This window comes from Lissotriton helveticus, chromosome 2_1, assembly GCF_964261635.1.
Source record: "Lissotriton helveticus chromosome 2_1, aLisHel1.1, whole genome shotgun sequence".
Classification (NCBI taxonomy): domain Eukaryota; kingdom Metazoa; phylum Chordata; class Amphibia; order Caudata; family Salamandridae; genus Lissotriton; species Lissotriton helveticus.
In genome coordinates this window covers 2,044,472,616-2,044,486,075 of record NC_136059.1, presented here as the reverse complement: position 1 = coordinate 2,044,486,075, position 13,460 = coordinate 2,044,472,616, and the positions used below count along the sequence as shown (strand labels likewise).

General features: G+C 43.1%; 1 pseudogene; it reads left to right on the top strand.

Moving 5' to 3' along the window:
• LOC144820357 (uncharacterized) overlaps positions 1-13,055 on the top strand; it is a 43,653-nt pseudogene extending 30,598 nt beyond the window's left edge.
• Positions 13,056-13,460: the final 405 nt, after the last annotated feature.

The following is a 13,460-nucleotide window of genomic DNA, read 5'->3' as shown; positions in this document are numbered from 1 at the left end:
GACTGTGCCAGCAGTGCTCCCAGACCCCAAAACCCACCCACAACAACCTAAAAGCCCGCCAAACAGCACCCCAAAGACAGGCAAGTGATCAAAAGCGCAAAATCTTTTTCTGCTCCGATTTTGTCCAAACCACTTTTATCCGGTATTAGACATTCCCAGCAAAGGCCCCAGACCCCTGCAGCCACCCGCAAAAAAGCAGAACTCCCCAAAACAGGCAAAAAGCAAAAATGGGCCTACTACCTTCAATTCTGTCCAAATACGCTGTGCAGCTAGGCCCTAACTCCCCTTTTCCACCATGGATTTCCTGAAAAACAAATGCAATCAACATTAGACTGTGCCAGCAGTGCTCCCAGACCCCAAAACGCACCCACAAAAACCCGGAACCCCCCCAAACAGCACCCCAAAGACAGGCAAGTGATCAAAAGCGCAAAATCTTTTTCTGCTCCGATTTTCTCCAAAACACTTTTATCTGGTATTAGACCTTCCCAGCAATGGCCCCAGACCCGTCAACTCACCCGCAAAGAAGTAGAACACCCCCACAATTGCAGAGTCTTTCTTCATTGGGCGTAATCCAGCCATCTGCTTTGAGGGAAATAGGAGTCTGGAGGAGGAGGAGGATAGAGGAGCATGTTCTTGTGAACTTGTGAACCTGAGGAATGCAGACTGCGGCACCTTCAGATCAATAAGCAAATAAGCGAAGACAGTTCTGCTGATGGGCTTGTTTTTGTGATTAGGTGATTAAAGTTTTTTTCTATTTAGATTTTGCAAAACAAAGAAAGACAGACACACAGGAATAAAAGTGAACAACGACGAAAAAGAAAGTTAGCGATTCATTGACTCATTTTCAGGGCTCGGTGTCAGGTAAGAAGAGCTTGTCCTCAAACTCTGCTAATTCAGAGGGGAGTAGGTCAGTTAACATGGAAGAACTTCCATCATCTAAGTTGGTGTCCTCCTCGTCTTCTTCCTGCGTGCATTCTCGTAATTTGTAATCTGGTGGTATGAAGTGCTGATTCATCTTGATCATTGTTAACCTCTCCACATTTTTGGGCAAGAGGCGGGTCCTTTTGGAAGTTACAATGCAACCAGCAGCACTGAAAACACGTTCAGAAGACACACTTGCGAGTGGGCAAGACAAGTAATTTATAGCCAGGTTGGTGATCTCTGGCCACACATCTGTTTTCCCATGCCAATACGCCAATGGGTCATGAGAAAGATGGACCTCTGTTGAGTCATTCAGATAGGCCTGCACCATCGACTCAAGGTTCTCCAGGGTTCCTCCACTTTGCTTACTTTTTTCTGGGACCATTTCAGAAGCAAACCCAAGCTGAGTTAGCCAATCCTCTTCTTCACACAATATTACTGTTGTGTCTGGTGCAGATGATACGGTTGCTGGTGTCGTTAACGGCTGAGAGGGAAAATCACTCACTTCTGCCACAGCCACAAATGCAGATGTGGATTTTTTTGACTGCGGACGGCCTGCTGATGCTGATGTACTGCCTTTTCCTTCAATTTCCTGTTGTTCTCTTTCAAACCGACTGGCTGACACAGCCAGCCAATGTTTGTACTTTGTAACATCTGCATCATCAAAAGGAAAGAATACTCTGCCTGCCACTGCCCTTTTGTACCGTGGATCCAGAATAGTAGCACAAATGTAATGCTGTTCTGTGTTGATCATTTCCAGACGATCATCGCCAAGTAGGCGGTGTAATAACTTCTCCGCCAACTCAAATGCTTCTTCCTTTCCATCTTTTTCGAACTTAGAACACACCGCTTTCAGTCGGTGCTTTAGCATGCTCAACAATGGGATAGCTTTTCCCAAATTACAGTCCTCCCTGCTGACGGCACGCGTGAAGACCTCAAAAGGACGAAGCATGTCTGTCAGGCTTTTAACTAGGTTCCATTGCTCCACCTGTATCCTCATGTCTATCATAGGTGTACCCAGTTTAAAGAAATACTGATCGACTGCCGCATACTGCTCATACAGACGCTCAAGCATGTAGAAGGTTGAGTTCCAACGTGTTGCCACCTCCTGGATGAGTGCTTTCACTGGCAATGTACGTTCATGTTGCAGGCACCTCAGCTGCTTCCGTGCCTTAAAAGAATGGTTGAAATGTGTGCACATTCTTCGGCAGGTGGTGAGTAACTCGGAGACTGGACTTTCATCACTCAAGAATTTTTTAACAACCAGGTTTATACAGTGCGCCAGACACGGCACTCTGAAATAGTTACCCATATCCATGGCCTTAACTACATTGGCGCCATTAACCGTGGAAACATAACCAATCATGCGTCTTCTTGGGGACAGCCATTCAAAGACCTTTGTGTTAAACTCATGCAAAATGTTTTCTCCTGTATGACTTTTCTCCATGGCAAACATGGCTATTGTTGCATGTTTCCGAGCAGCTTTATAAACTTTGTCCGAGTCAACACCTGCGTTTATCTTTGCTTTAACCCCTGAAAAAGAGACCCAGTGTGCAGTGATGCACATGTAATCAGTGGCTGCGCAACTGGTCTACATGTCTGTTGTCAGATGTATAGTGTGAACAGCACTCTTCTGCAAAGCTGCCCCAATCACCTCCAGCACATCTTCATGTAGTGCTGGAACCGCAACTCTGGCAAAATAGAACCGGCTAGGAACCTTCCATTTAGGGCAGAGCGTTGCCACCATTTCAAGAAAACCCGCCCCTTCCACAAAAGAAAAAGGGAGAAGGTCCAGCGCTAGCATTTTAGCCAGCTTAGTGTTATACAGACGCGCCATTGGGTGGTTGCGTTCATATGGCGCTTCTGAAAACAACATGCTTCTAATGGTGGGCTGGACTATTTTACGGGATGATGATGACTTCTGCGACCCAGTTACGATCAGTGATGATGAACTTTTTCGCATTGGTGTCTCACTCTCTCTCACACTCTTAGTGTGCTTCATATATCTTGCAGGGGGTGTGCTGCTGACAGGGGTACAGGGTGTAACTGAAGAAATGTTTGACGCTTCTTCCTCCTCGTCATCAGCAGATGAAACATCAACAGATACAATTTGTTGACTTGCAATTCGGGCATCCTTGATCTCCCTTAGGTGTGCATGCCATTTGACAGTGTGCTGTCTCTCAAGATGACCTCTCTGGCCTCCGGTACCATAGTTGGTACCAAGCTTACCACGACTAACTCGAACCTTACAAATGGTACAAATGGCTATGTTTTCCCTTGTTGGGTTAACACTAAAGAAGTCCTAAACTGCGGACTTCAAATGTCTGTGGGGGCGAAGGAGGCCATACTGGGAATGCTGCTAATGCCAGATGAACTGGAGGATGTGTGTTGCCGAAATTTAGTATGTTGTACACTTACAGCACCACTAATTGAGGAAATGGATGTCGAGGTGGATGGAGGTCCCTTCTGGCGAGAAAATATGGAAGCTGTAGGTTGGGGGTGTACTAGTTAACTGCATTCGTGGTGGTCCCATTCCCACGTCGCCATCATCATCATCACGCTCAGCAGCATTTCGGGCTAGGGTTAAAATGTATGTGTGCTGCATGCCCGCTGAGGCTGGAGTGACGTCTATGATGGCTGCGTCGTCGTCGTGAGAGTCTTCATCAGCAGGAGTAGTATATGCCACTTCTTGTTCAGCGTCATCATCACAGTCCATAACTCTGAGACTTTTGGGGACCTTCCTTTTACGCTTAGCTACCTTTGTCAGATCATGGTGTGCCTCACTCTCAGACGGCCGTGGTGGTTCCCAAGTTTGATCCATATCATCAGAAGGAAGGGGGCTTGAAGAAGAAGTTGACACCATCCTTGATCTTTTCCTTGCTGGGGATCTGGAAGACAATGAATCATCAGGAGGAGTGGCTTCCTCATGTGATACCTCGGCTTGAATGTCGATTTCCTTATGTGCCCCTACTTCGGGAGGAACAACTATTGTGGGCACTTGTGCCGCTCCATGCACCTCTGCTTGCTCCTCTCCTTGCGCCGCCTCTCCTTCCACATGTACTTGGGCTTGTACTTGCACATGTGGTTGTTGTTGCGGCTGTGGTTGTTGAACACTCGTCAGATGAGTTACAACAACCTGTGTTGATTGAGGGATGCTGCTACTTTTTTGCGATGATCCAACATCACTGGTCGATTGTGATTGAACAACGCTACTGGCTGCCTCTGCAGCACTCAAGGGCTTTGACCTAAGTTGTCGTGGTGGTGGTGGCACTGAGCCCAATGGAGCGGAGATGCTGCTCCCAGCTTGGTCCCCAGCAGACCCCGCTGCTGCTGCAGGCGTAGTTTTTTTTTTCCCAAAAAATGCGGCGGTCGGCACACCAGTCTCCTTGGTAAGTGGTGCCACTTGCTTCTTCTGCTCCTTACTGGCAATTTTCTTGCTAGAGGAGCTACGGGCAACTTTTTTTGGGGCCATCTTCTTCAGATGTCAGAACAGCAGGCCGCAGTTGCACAAGTTGCAGAGTTGTCTGTGGCCACACGTGACGTTGTGCTGCACACACCGCAGCAGGACTTCTTCCTGGCACTGATGAGGAACGATGAGGCTGATGATTCGTCTTTCTGCACCTAAAAGCAAACGAAGCCAGAGGAACATCAGTTAAATAAATGTTGCATATGTAGCGCTTCAATTAATAATTTGCAAGTAAGCATTTTTATTATACCCACCCCCCAAAATGGAAAGACCAATAAAATGCACCACTGACAGAGTACCCCCGGGCATAATGGATGAAAGCATGGCAGACTGGGTGCAGGCCTATGACACAACAAAGCACACTGCCTGGCTTCAAAATTGCCCCTAGACCCCCACCCACATGGCCAGGCCCTGCCTGGACCAGGCCTCAAAATGGCCCCCACCCACATTGTCATGCCCCAACAACACCCCAAAAAATCGAAAAACACACACAAATCACCACAATCCAATGCCATCCATGCCCTCCATGATCTTTACATTCAAGACACCCCACAGAAAGACTAGCCCATGCACCACTGAGTACCCCTAGGCAAAAGGCCCCAACAACAGCCAAAAAATCTAAAAACACACAAAAATCACCACAATCCAATGCTATCCATGCCCTCCATGATCTTTACATTCAAGACACCCCACAGAAAGACTAGGCCCATGCACCACTGAGTACCCCTGGGCAAAAGGCCCCAACAACAGCCAAAAAATCGAAAAACACACAAAAATCACCACAATCCAATGCCATCCATGCCCTCCATGATCTTTACATTCAAAACACCCCACAGAAAGACTAGGTCCATGCACCACTGAGTACCCCTGGGCAAAAGGCCCCAACAACAGCCACAAAATCGGAAAACACACAAAAATCACCTCAATCCAATGCCATCCATGCCCTCCATGATGTTTACATTAAAGAGACCACACAGAATGACTAGGCCCATGCACCACTGGGTACCCCTGGGCATAATGGATGAAAGCAAGGCACATTGGATGCAGGCCTATGGCACAAAGCACACTGCCTGGATTCAAAATGGCCCCTTTACCCCCACCACATGGCCCTGGACCATGCCTCAAAATGGCCCCCACCCACATGGCCATGCCCCATCAACACCCCAAAAATTCGAAAAACACACAAAAATCACCACAATCCAATGCCATCCATGCCCTCCATGATGTTTACATTAAAGAGACCACACAGAAAGACTAGGCCCATGCACCACTGGGTACCCCTGGGCATAATGGATGAAAGCAAGGCACAATGGATGCAGGCCCATGGCACAAAGCACACTGCCTGGATTCAAAATGGCCCCTTCACCCCCACCACATGGCCCTGGACCAGGCCTCAAAATGGCCCCCACCCACATGGCCATGCCCCATCAACACCTCAAAAAATCGAAAAACACACAAAAATCACCACAATCCAATGCCATCCATGCCCTCCATAATCTTTACATTCAAGACACCCCACAGAAAGACTAGGCCCATGCACCACTGAGTACCCCTGGGCAAAAGGCCCCAAAGTCAGCCAAAAAATCAAAAAACAAACAAAAATCACCACAATCCAATGCCATCCATGCCCTCCATGATCTTTACATTCAAGACACCCCACAGAAAGACTAGGCCCATGCACCACTGAGTACCCCTGGGCAAAAGGCCCCAACTACAGCCAAAAAATCGAAAACCACACAAAAATCACCACAATCCAATGCCATCCATGCCCTCCATGATCTTTACATTCAAGACACCCCACAGAAAGACTAGGCCCATGCACCACTGAGTACCCCTGGGCAAAAGGCCCCAACAACAGCCAAAAAATCGAAACACACACAAAAATCACCTCAATCCAATGCCATCCATGCCCTCCATGATGTTTACATTAAAGAGATCCCACAGAAAGACTAGGCCCAAACACCAGAGGGTACCCCCGGGCATAATGGATGAAAGCAAGGCACATTGGATGCAGGCCTATGGCACAAAGCACACTGCCTGGATTCAAAATGGCCCCTTCACCCCCACCACATGGCCCTGGACCAGGCCTCAAAATGGCCCCCACCCTCATGGCCATGCCCCTTCAACACCTCAAAAAATCGAAAAACACACAAAAATCACCACAATCCAATGCCATCCATGCCCTCCATGATGTTTACATTCAAGAGACCACACAGAAAGACTAGGCCCATGCACCACTGAGTGAGTACCCCTGGGCAAAAGGCCCCAACAACACCCCAAAAAAATCGAAAAACACACACAAATCACCACAATCCAATGCCATCCATGCCCTAAATGATGTTGAAATTCAACAAAACAGTTGCATCATGCACCCATAACTAACCCTGGTCCTACTGGATACTGTGGCTACCCACAATATATTTTATTTAATGTTCTGAAAAAGTTCAAAAATTGTAGTTGCAGCAACTGTAATGCCCCAAACAAATTTACTTGTGAAATTTCTAATCCAAAAGTGATCTAAAGAAAGTCAATAAGGCCTCAAATCCAAATATCCAGCAGCATCCACAAAAAGTATCCTTCCAGGTCAAGATCCAAATCAAAGTGACCATCGCATGAAGAAAGCACTGGGAGGAGCCTGCTGGACAGGAACAGGAAGTTGGAGACTGTGGGACACTTCCTTCCCAAATGGACCCCCCACCCCAAATGGACTCCTTGCAAAAAAAAAGTGCAGGCAAATGTCAACCTGAGGAGTTATTCTGATAAAAATCATAATTTTCAAGGTTTACTGCCTGCTGGTGGATTTCTTGTGCGCCGCAAAATTGTATAGTATTCTATTTTGCAAGTGCGACCAAGCAAAAAAATCCGTTTTGCACGAATTTTCGAATTTTCAGCAAATTCGCGAGAGTTCGCGGATTGCGAATTCGCCGAAAATCCGCAAAATCCGCGAGCCGAATGGATTTTACGCCCACGCTTAGTAGTTTCCTTTGAAGCAACCTGCTACATTTGCATTAATTAAAACGTACAGCCGTTCCATGGCGGAGGGCCCGCCACCGCATGGCTGGCTGTGGTGACCCTCAGCCATCCTTCCTAGCCCCTAAGTTAGATCAGAAGAACAAGAGTACATCAAATCCTGGTTGTGGAGCATTGGGAGATCCCACATTGAGGAAGTGTCATGCAGCTGAGACAATGCGAGGTCCTGGTGTGGAGATGCACTGCACACCGGTGGCTTCTGGATGCCAAGAAGTGATGCAGAGTGCTGTGACATCATCAAGGATGCCATTAATGTGATTTGAAGCTCTTTTCCAGGGATGCATCATGCAGCGGCAGTTCCAAGTAGGCTGTAGGCTTGTGATGTGAAGTCTTTCATAGGGGATGGGTTGCACTGAGGACCCGATGTGGAGTTTTGTGAGTGAAGCATGAAACTGCAGTTATCATGCAGAGGTTTGGGAGGTGAAACATCACAGTGTGTTGCTTCAGCTGGGCCCCAAATAGGGCTTGCAGAGCACCTACACATCCACTTCTAATGGTCAAGGACTAGGGTGGCTCCTCATGGGATAAAAAGACTCACAGCAGACTGAGTCCAAGTGTTGGATTCAAGATGGATGAAGCCTGTTATATTCATTAAAATTCTGATCAGAAGGCCAGCCGTCTGGCCTTGGAGTCATACTGGTGTTCATGGGTTCCAGCTGCAGGTCCAGTGCTTCACTTAGGCAGCAGGGCAGCCGGGCAGCAGGCCAATAAGGCAACCAAGAAGTAGTTCTTCGTGCAGAACTGCCATTAGCAAAGGGTCAGGTGAAACACCCCCACATCTGCCTGTTATGAGGAGCGGAGGCAGACTAGTACAACATTAAACTGGGACCTTGAAGGCATGGCACATGAATCAAGATGATCTTAAAACGTGTTTCTTAAACTCTATTAAATGGCCCCTGAAGAGGTGTCGACCAAGGAAAAACAGTAAAAGGTACTCAAAATCATGAAAGCTTCAACAACAAGCTATGGCAACGGAATTGAAGGCCATAAATACCAATCCTAATCCTGCATTTCAGCGTGACAAATTATGTGAGCTACGTAAAGTATACAAAAAGCCAGTCTGGTCAGCAAAAGGATACCAAACTTAACAGGATTGGACCGACATTGTGCATGCTTGCAAAAGTAATTATAGTAAATCTATTTGTTCTCTTTAAGTTTCAAGTTAAAACTTATTGAAGAAAAAGAGTACAACATACAAAGAAAAGAACAGCGTATACGTGAAATACACTATGAGAAGTAATGTTATACATTGTAGAACAAATTACATGCTAGGCTTTTGAGAAAGAAAGAGGGAGGGAGGGGGGAAGGGAAAAAGAAGGGGGGGACATCATTAAATGACAGTACAGGCAAGAAATAAACCTATCTGAATCCTAAAGAGTTATTCAACACCAAGAGGTATCAACAAATATATTGTAAATATAATAAACTCTCAAATGTAATAGTTGAAAAGGAAAAAGGAGTCTCATCTGACAGTATGAGCACTGAAATAAAAAAAAGCGAAAAGACAACAAAAGGATTTATGGAGGTTTCCTAACTTCATCAGGAGTATTAATTGTATTGGGAAGAGGTGCAGCTATATCCGTGAGATAGGAAGTTAGAGGTAACCATAAAAGATCTCTTTTAATGGACAGAGATATAGGGGTGACATTGCTAGTATCTAATCTGTGATGAAAACACACAGCATTCCACCAAGCTCTGAAAGTAACTTTATCAGCTTGTTTCTAGTTTGACGTAATTAAATGTAGAGCAATCGCCTATGATAGGTCAATTAGGGAAGGGTTGGGAGGTGAATGAGACCAAGAAGGTGATAAGGAACCTACAATAGAAAAAGGAATTTGGGTGTGAAAATTTTTATTAATTTGGGACCAAACCAAATGCCAAAAACGGGAGAGGGAAGGACATTCAAAAAGAAAATGTTTTAAGTCAGCTAAATTACTATTGCATGACCAACAGGGAAAGGTCTGTAGAAAAAGAAGCTAATTTCAGTGGCGTAAAAAGAAGGCGTTTGTAAATGAAAAAAAGAGTTTGAGAGATATTAGCTGCTCGTGATGTCTTATGTATTTTCAACCATAATTTGTCCCAAAAAGGAATAGGCCAACATTCTGCGAGATCCTTTTCCCAGGCCAATTCAGACTTCCCCTTAGCCCTATCAGAGGAGAGAAACAGAATTCTATATAAAGAAGAAGCCGAGGTAGTATTAGATAATAGAGAAAGAGAGCAGAAGATTTGGGGGAAATAACAGGATTCGTTGGAAAGGAAAGAAGATATTGCAGGAGAGGAGGAAGGAGGGAGTCATATTGGGGTTTACAGGACAAAGGCAAAGAAAATCGTTGTTGAAGGTCAAAAAAGGATAAAGGAGTGTTATTCGAAACTAGCTGTGAAATCCAGATTAAACCGTGAAGTCTCCAGGTTTTCCAGTAGAAGGTACAACCTTTAATACTTAACAAGTGATTATGCCAGCTAGATTGCCGGTCTAATGAAGAAGAAGAGGGATAAGAAGATGGAAGAAGAGGAGTCAAAATCTTACGTGAATGGGAGATCACTTGAGAGCGAAAAGAAGAGATAGTATTAGTAAAAGCAGGAAATTCATTAAATTTAAAAGGAGCTATGAAGTGTTTCTCAATATTCAACCAAATAGGAGGATGAAAGCATTGATCAGGAGAAAGCCAACGAGAAGATTGCCTCAGAGAAAAGGCATGATGATATGATTTAAAATCAGGAAATTTGAGACCACCAGAGAGTTTGTCTGCCTTAAGGGCATTAAGAGCTTTTCGAGGAGATTTATTTTCCCAACAGAATTTGGTTAATAAAGAGTCAATTTTCTTAAAATACAAACTGGGAATGTGTACCGGAATCATAGATAAAAGATAGAGAATAAGTGGAAAAAGCATTATCTTAATAGAGTCTAATCGACCCCACCAAGAGAGAAAAAGTGGATGCCAACGATCGATAAACACAGATAAAGTTTTGGAAAGGTGATCAAAGTTTTCTTTCAAAGTTTCAGAAATAGTGGGTGAAAACCATAAACCTAGATATTTAATTTTAGAGGTTTTCCTGGAAAAACCAGTAGAAAGAAAATCCTGTTTCAAACAATGAATGTTTAGGGGAAGAACTTCACATTTATCGGAGTTAAGACGATATCCGGAAAATTGAGAAAAGTACTCGACCTGGGAAAGAAAAGCTGGAAAAGATTGGAAGGATTGAAACAGTATAAGAGGATTTCATCTGCATAAACAGACAATTTAACATGAGAAGTGTGAAGTTTAAAACCGATAATTCTATCATCCAACCTAAGTTTCGTTAGAAAAGGTTCTAAAGCAATTATAAAAAGGAGAGGCGATAAAGGACAACCTTGACGAACTCCCCTAAAAAGAGGAAAATATTCTGAAGTCTTTCCAATAACAAAAATAGATGCTTTAGGATTAGAATATAATAAGGAAATAAATGAAATTAATTTAGCATTGAGGCCAATCCATTTAAGTGCCTGAAACATAAAATCCCAACCAATCCGATCAAATGTTTTTTCAGCAACAAGTCCCATTGCAGCAATGGGATAATCCAGAGAGGAAGCTTTACTTAAAATGTAAAAGAAAACTCTGGAATTATCAGAAGATAAACGACCTTTAACAAAACCTGACTGTTCCGGGCCAATAATGTTGGGTAGAACAGGATCAAGACGAAGGGTAAGAATCTGTGCAAAAATGTTTTAATCTAAATTAAGTAAAGATATTGGGCAATAGTTTTTACATAGAGAGGGATCTTTATTGTCTTTGGGAATTAAACAAATTACAGCTTCCTGAAAGGAGCCTGATGAGGAACCATCATTAACAAAGGATTGAAAAAGTAATAAGAGTTGCGGGAGTAAGAAAGATGCAAAGTGAGCATAAAATTCAACAGTAAAACCGTCTGGTCCAGATGCTTTACCTCTTTTCAATTTTGATACAGCATGTTTGATTTCAGAAAGAGTAATACCGGTTTCTAAAGAGGCAAAGTCAGTGTCCTGAACAGGAGGAGAGTGTATCGAATGAAAGAAAGATGAAAGCGCATCCGAGGAAGCGTTTTGTTCAGGGGTGTATAAAGTTTTATAAAAAGTAACAAATTCATTTAAAATATCACCATCTTTAAATAATGAATCACCTATATTGTTACGGATGGTTTACATTTTAGTTCTTTTGCACTGGATCTTTAGATAATTAGCAAGTAATTTGCCCATCTTATTCTGGCCACCATAATAACAAGCACTGCTTTTTAAGAGATAAGGGGATGCAGCTTCTGTGGACGATTTAGTAAAAGAAATTTTTGCATCAAGGAGTTCTTTTAATGTTGCGTCTTTTAATCTTGGCTAACAACTGAGCGATTTTAGTTTAAAAAAAATGTCTTTTTCCGCAAGACAAAGCTTATGATAAAACCTCTAGCTGCTGCTTTAAATGAATCCCAGACCATTACTGGAGATGATTCTGGAGTAGAATTAATAGAAAAGAACTCAGAAGCAAAAGAAGTGAATTGGCCTGTAAAATTAGGATCCGACAGTAATGAATTATTAAAACGCCATCTACCTGCAGAAGGAGAAAAAGGTCACAAATCAAAATCTACACAGACAGGGGCATGGTCAGATATTAGGATGGAGCCAATCTCAGCATGGGAAAGAAATTGAGATAGGAGTTTACTAAAGAAAAGATAATCTATTCTGGATTGCGAATTGTGAGGAGGGGAATAAAAATTGTATTCCTGTAGATCAGGATTGCAGAGTCTCCAGGTTTCAATTAAAGCCCTATGGCGAATGGCAGAGGAGAATTGCGAATGCATCTTAGAGTTAGAGAATTTAACAGAGGAGCGCCTATCTAAAATAGGGTCGAGAATTTGATTACAGTCGCCTTCAAAAATACCATAATCCTCCTCAAACATAAGGAGTTTATCAGCAATCTGGTTCCAAAAAGCATTATTAACTATTACAGGTGCATAAACGTTAAACAATATTAAAGGTATTTGATCAATAAGCCATTTAACAATGATCCAACGACCATCGAGGTCATGTTCCTGATGTACCACTGAAAGTTGGTGTTTTTTATGACATAATATAGATGTGCCATTTTTCTTTCCCAAAGCTGGGGAAGAAAAAACATGTCCAACCCAACTTCTTTGCAATTTAGCTGCCTCAAGTTCTGATAAGTGAGTTTCCTCAATGAAAGCGATATCCGTATTCAATCTAGCTAGGTGTGTTAATACACGTTGTCTTTTGATAGGATTGTTAACTCCCTTAACATTCCAAGTTACTACTCGAAGTAAAAATGACTAAAGCAAACATGTACAAACTGCATGAAGGCAATAAAATAGTATCTATCTAATATAGCACAAACAATCATTAGGAAAATAATAAAATACTTTACATTTCCAATGTTTAGAAGGAGAAAAACAGAGGAGAAAAAATTACAGAAAAGATCCAGAGATAAAAGATGAAAGAAGTAGTGAAAAGAAGAGTACTGTAAAACACAAAGAAGTAGATAAAAAGAAGAAGAGGGAAGAAGAAAGTCGAGAAAGGAAAAAACTGAGGAGAGAAAAAACAAAAAACAAGAAGACAAACCAAAACTATCAATTGATAATGAAAAAATATGTCAAAAAAATGAATCACAAACCATAAGACTGGGGGTGGTGGAACCACATAAGGAAGGCAGCACGTCGGACCGGAGACTCCACAAGAATGCAGCAGAAGGAAAACATGCTTCCAGGTAGAACATAAAGGACACATGAAACAGGGGACCACAAAACCGCATCTAAAAAGAAAATCAAAAGGAGATAATATGAACCACTAAAATTACAACAAAACAAAGCACATATTACAAAATACATCAGGGAAGATAAGAAAAAAAGCAATCAGCTTAATAGGACATCATTTCAATACATAAAGCCAGGTCGCCTGGGATCCTGAATGAGGCCTGTCCATTGAATCAGCTCTACATGAGTCCAGAAATTATTGAAGCAACGCCGGATCTTCATAATTCGTCGTTCTGTTGTTATAAGTCACTTTAGAAAGGCATGGATGGAA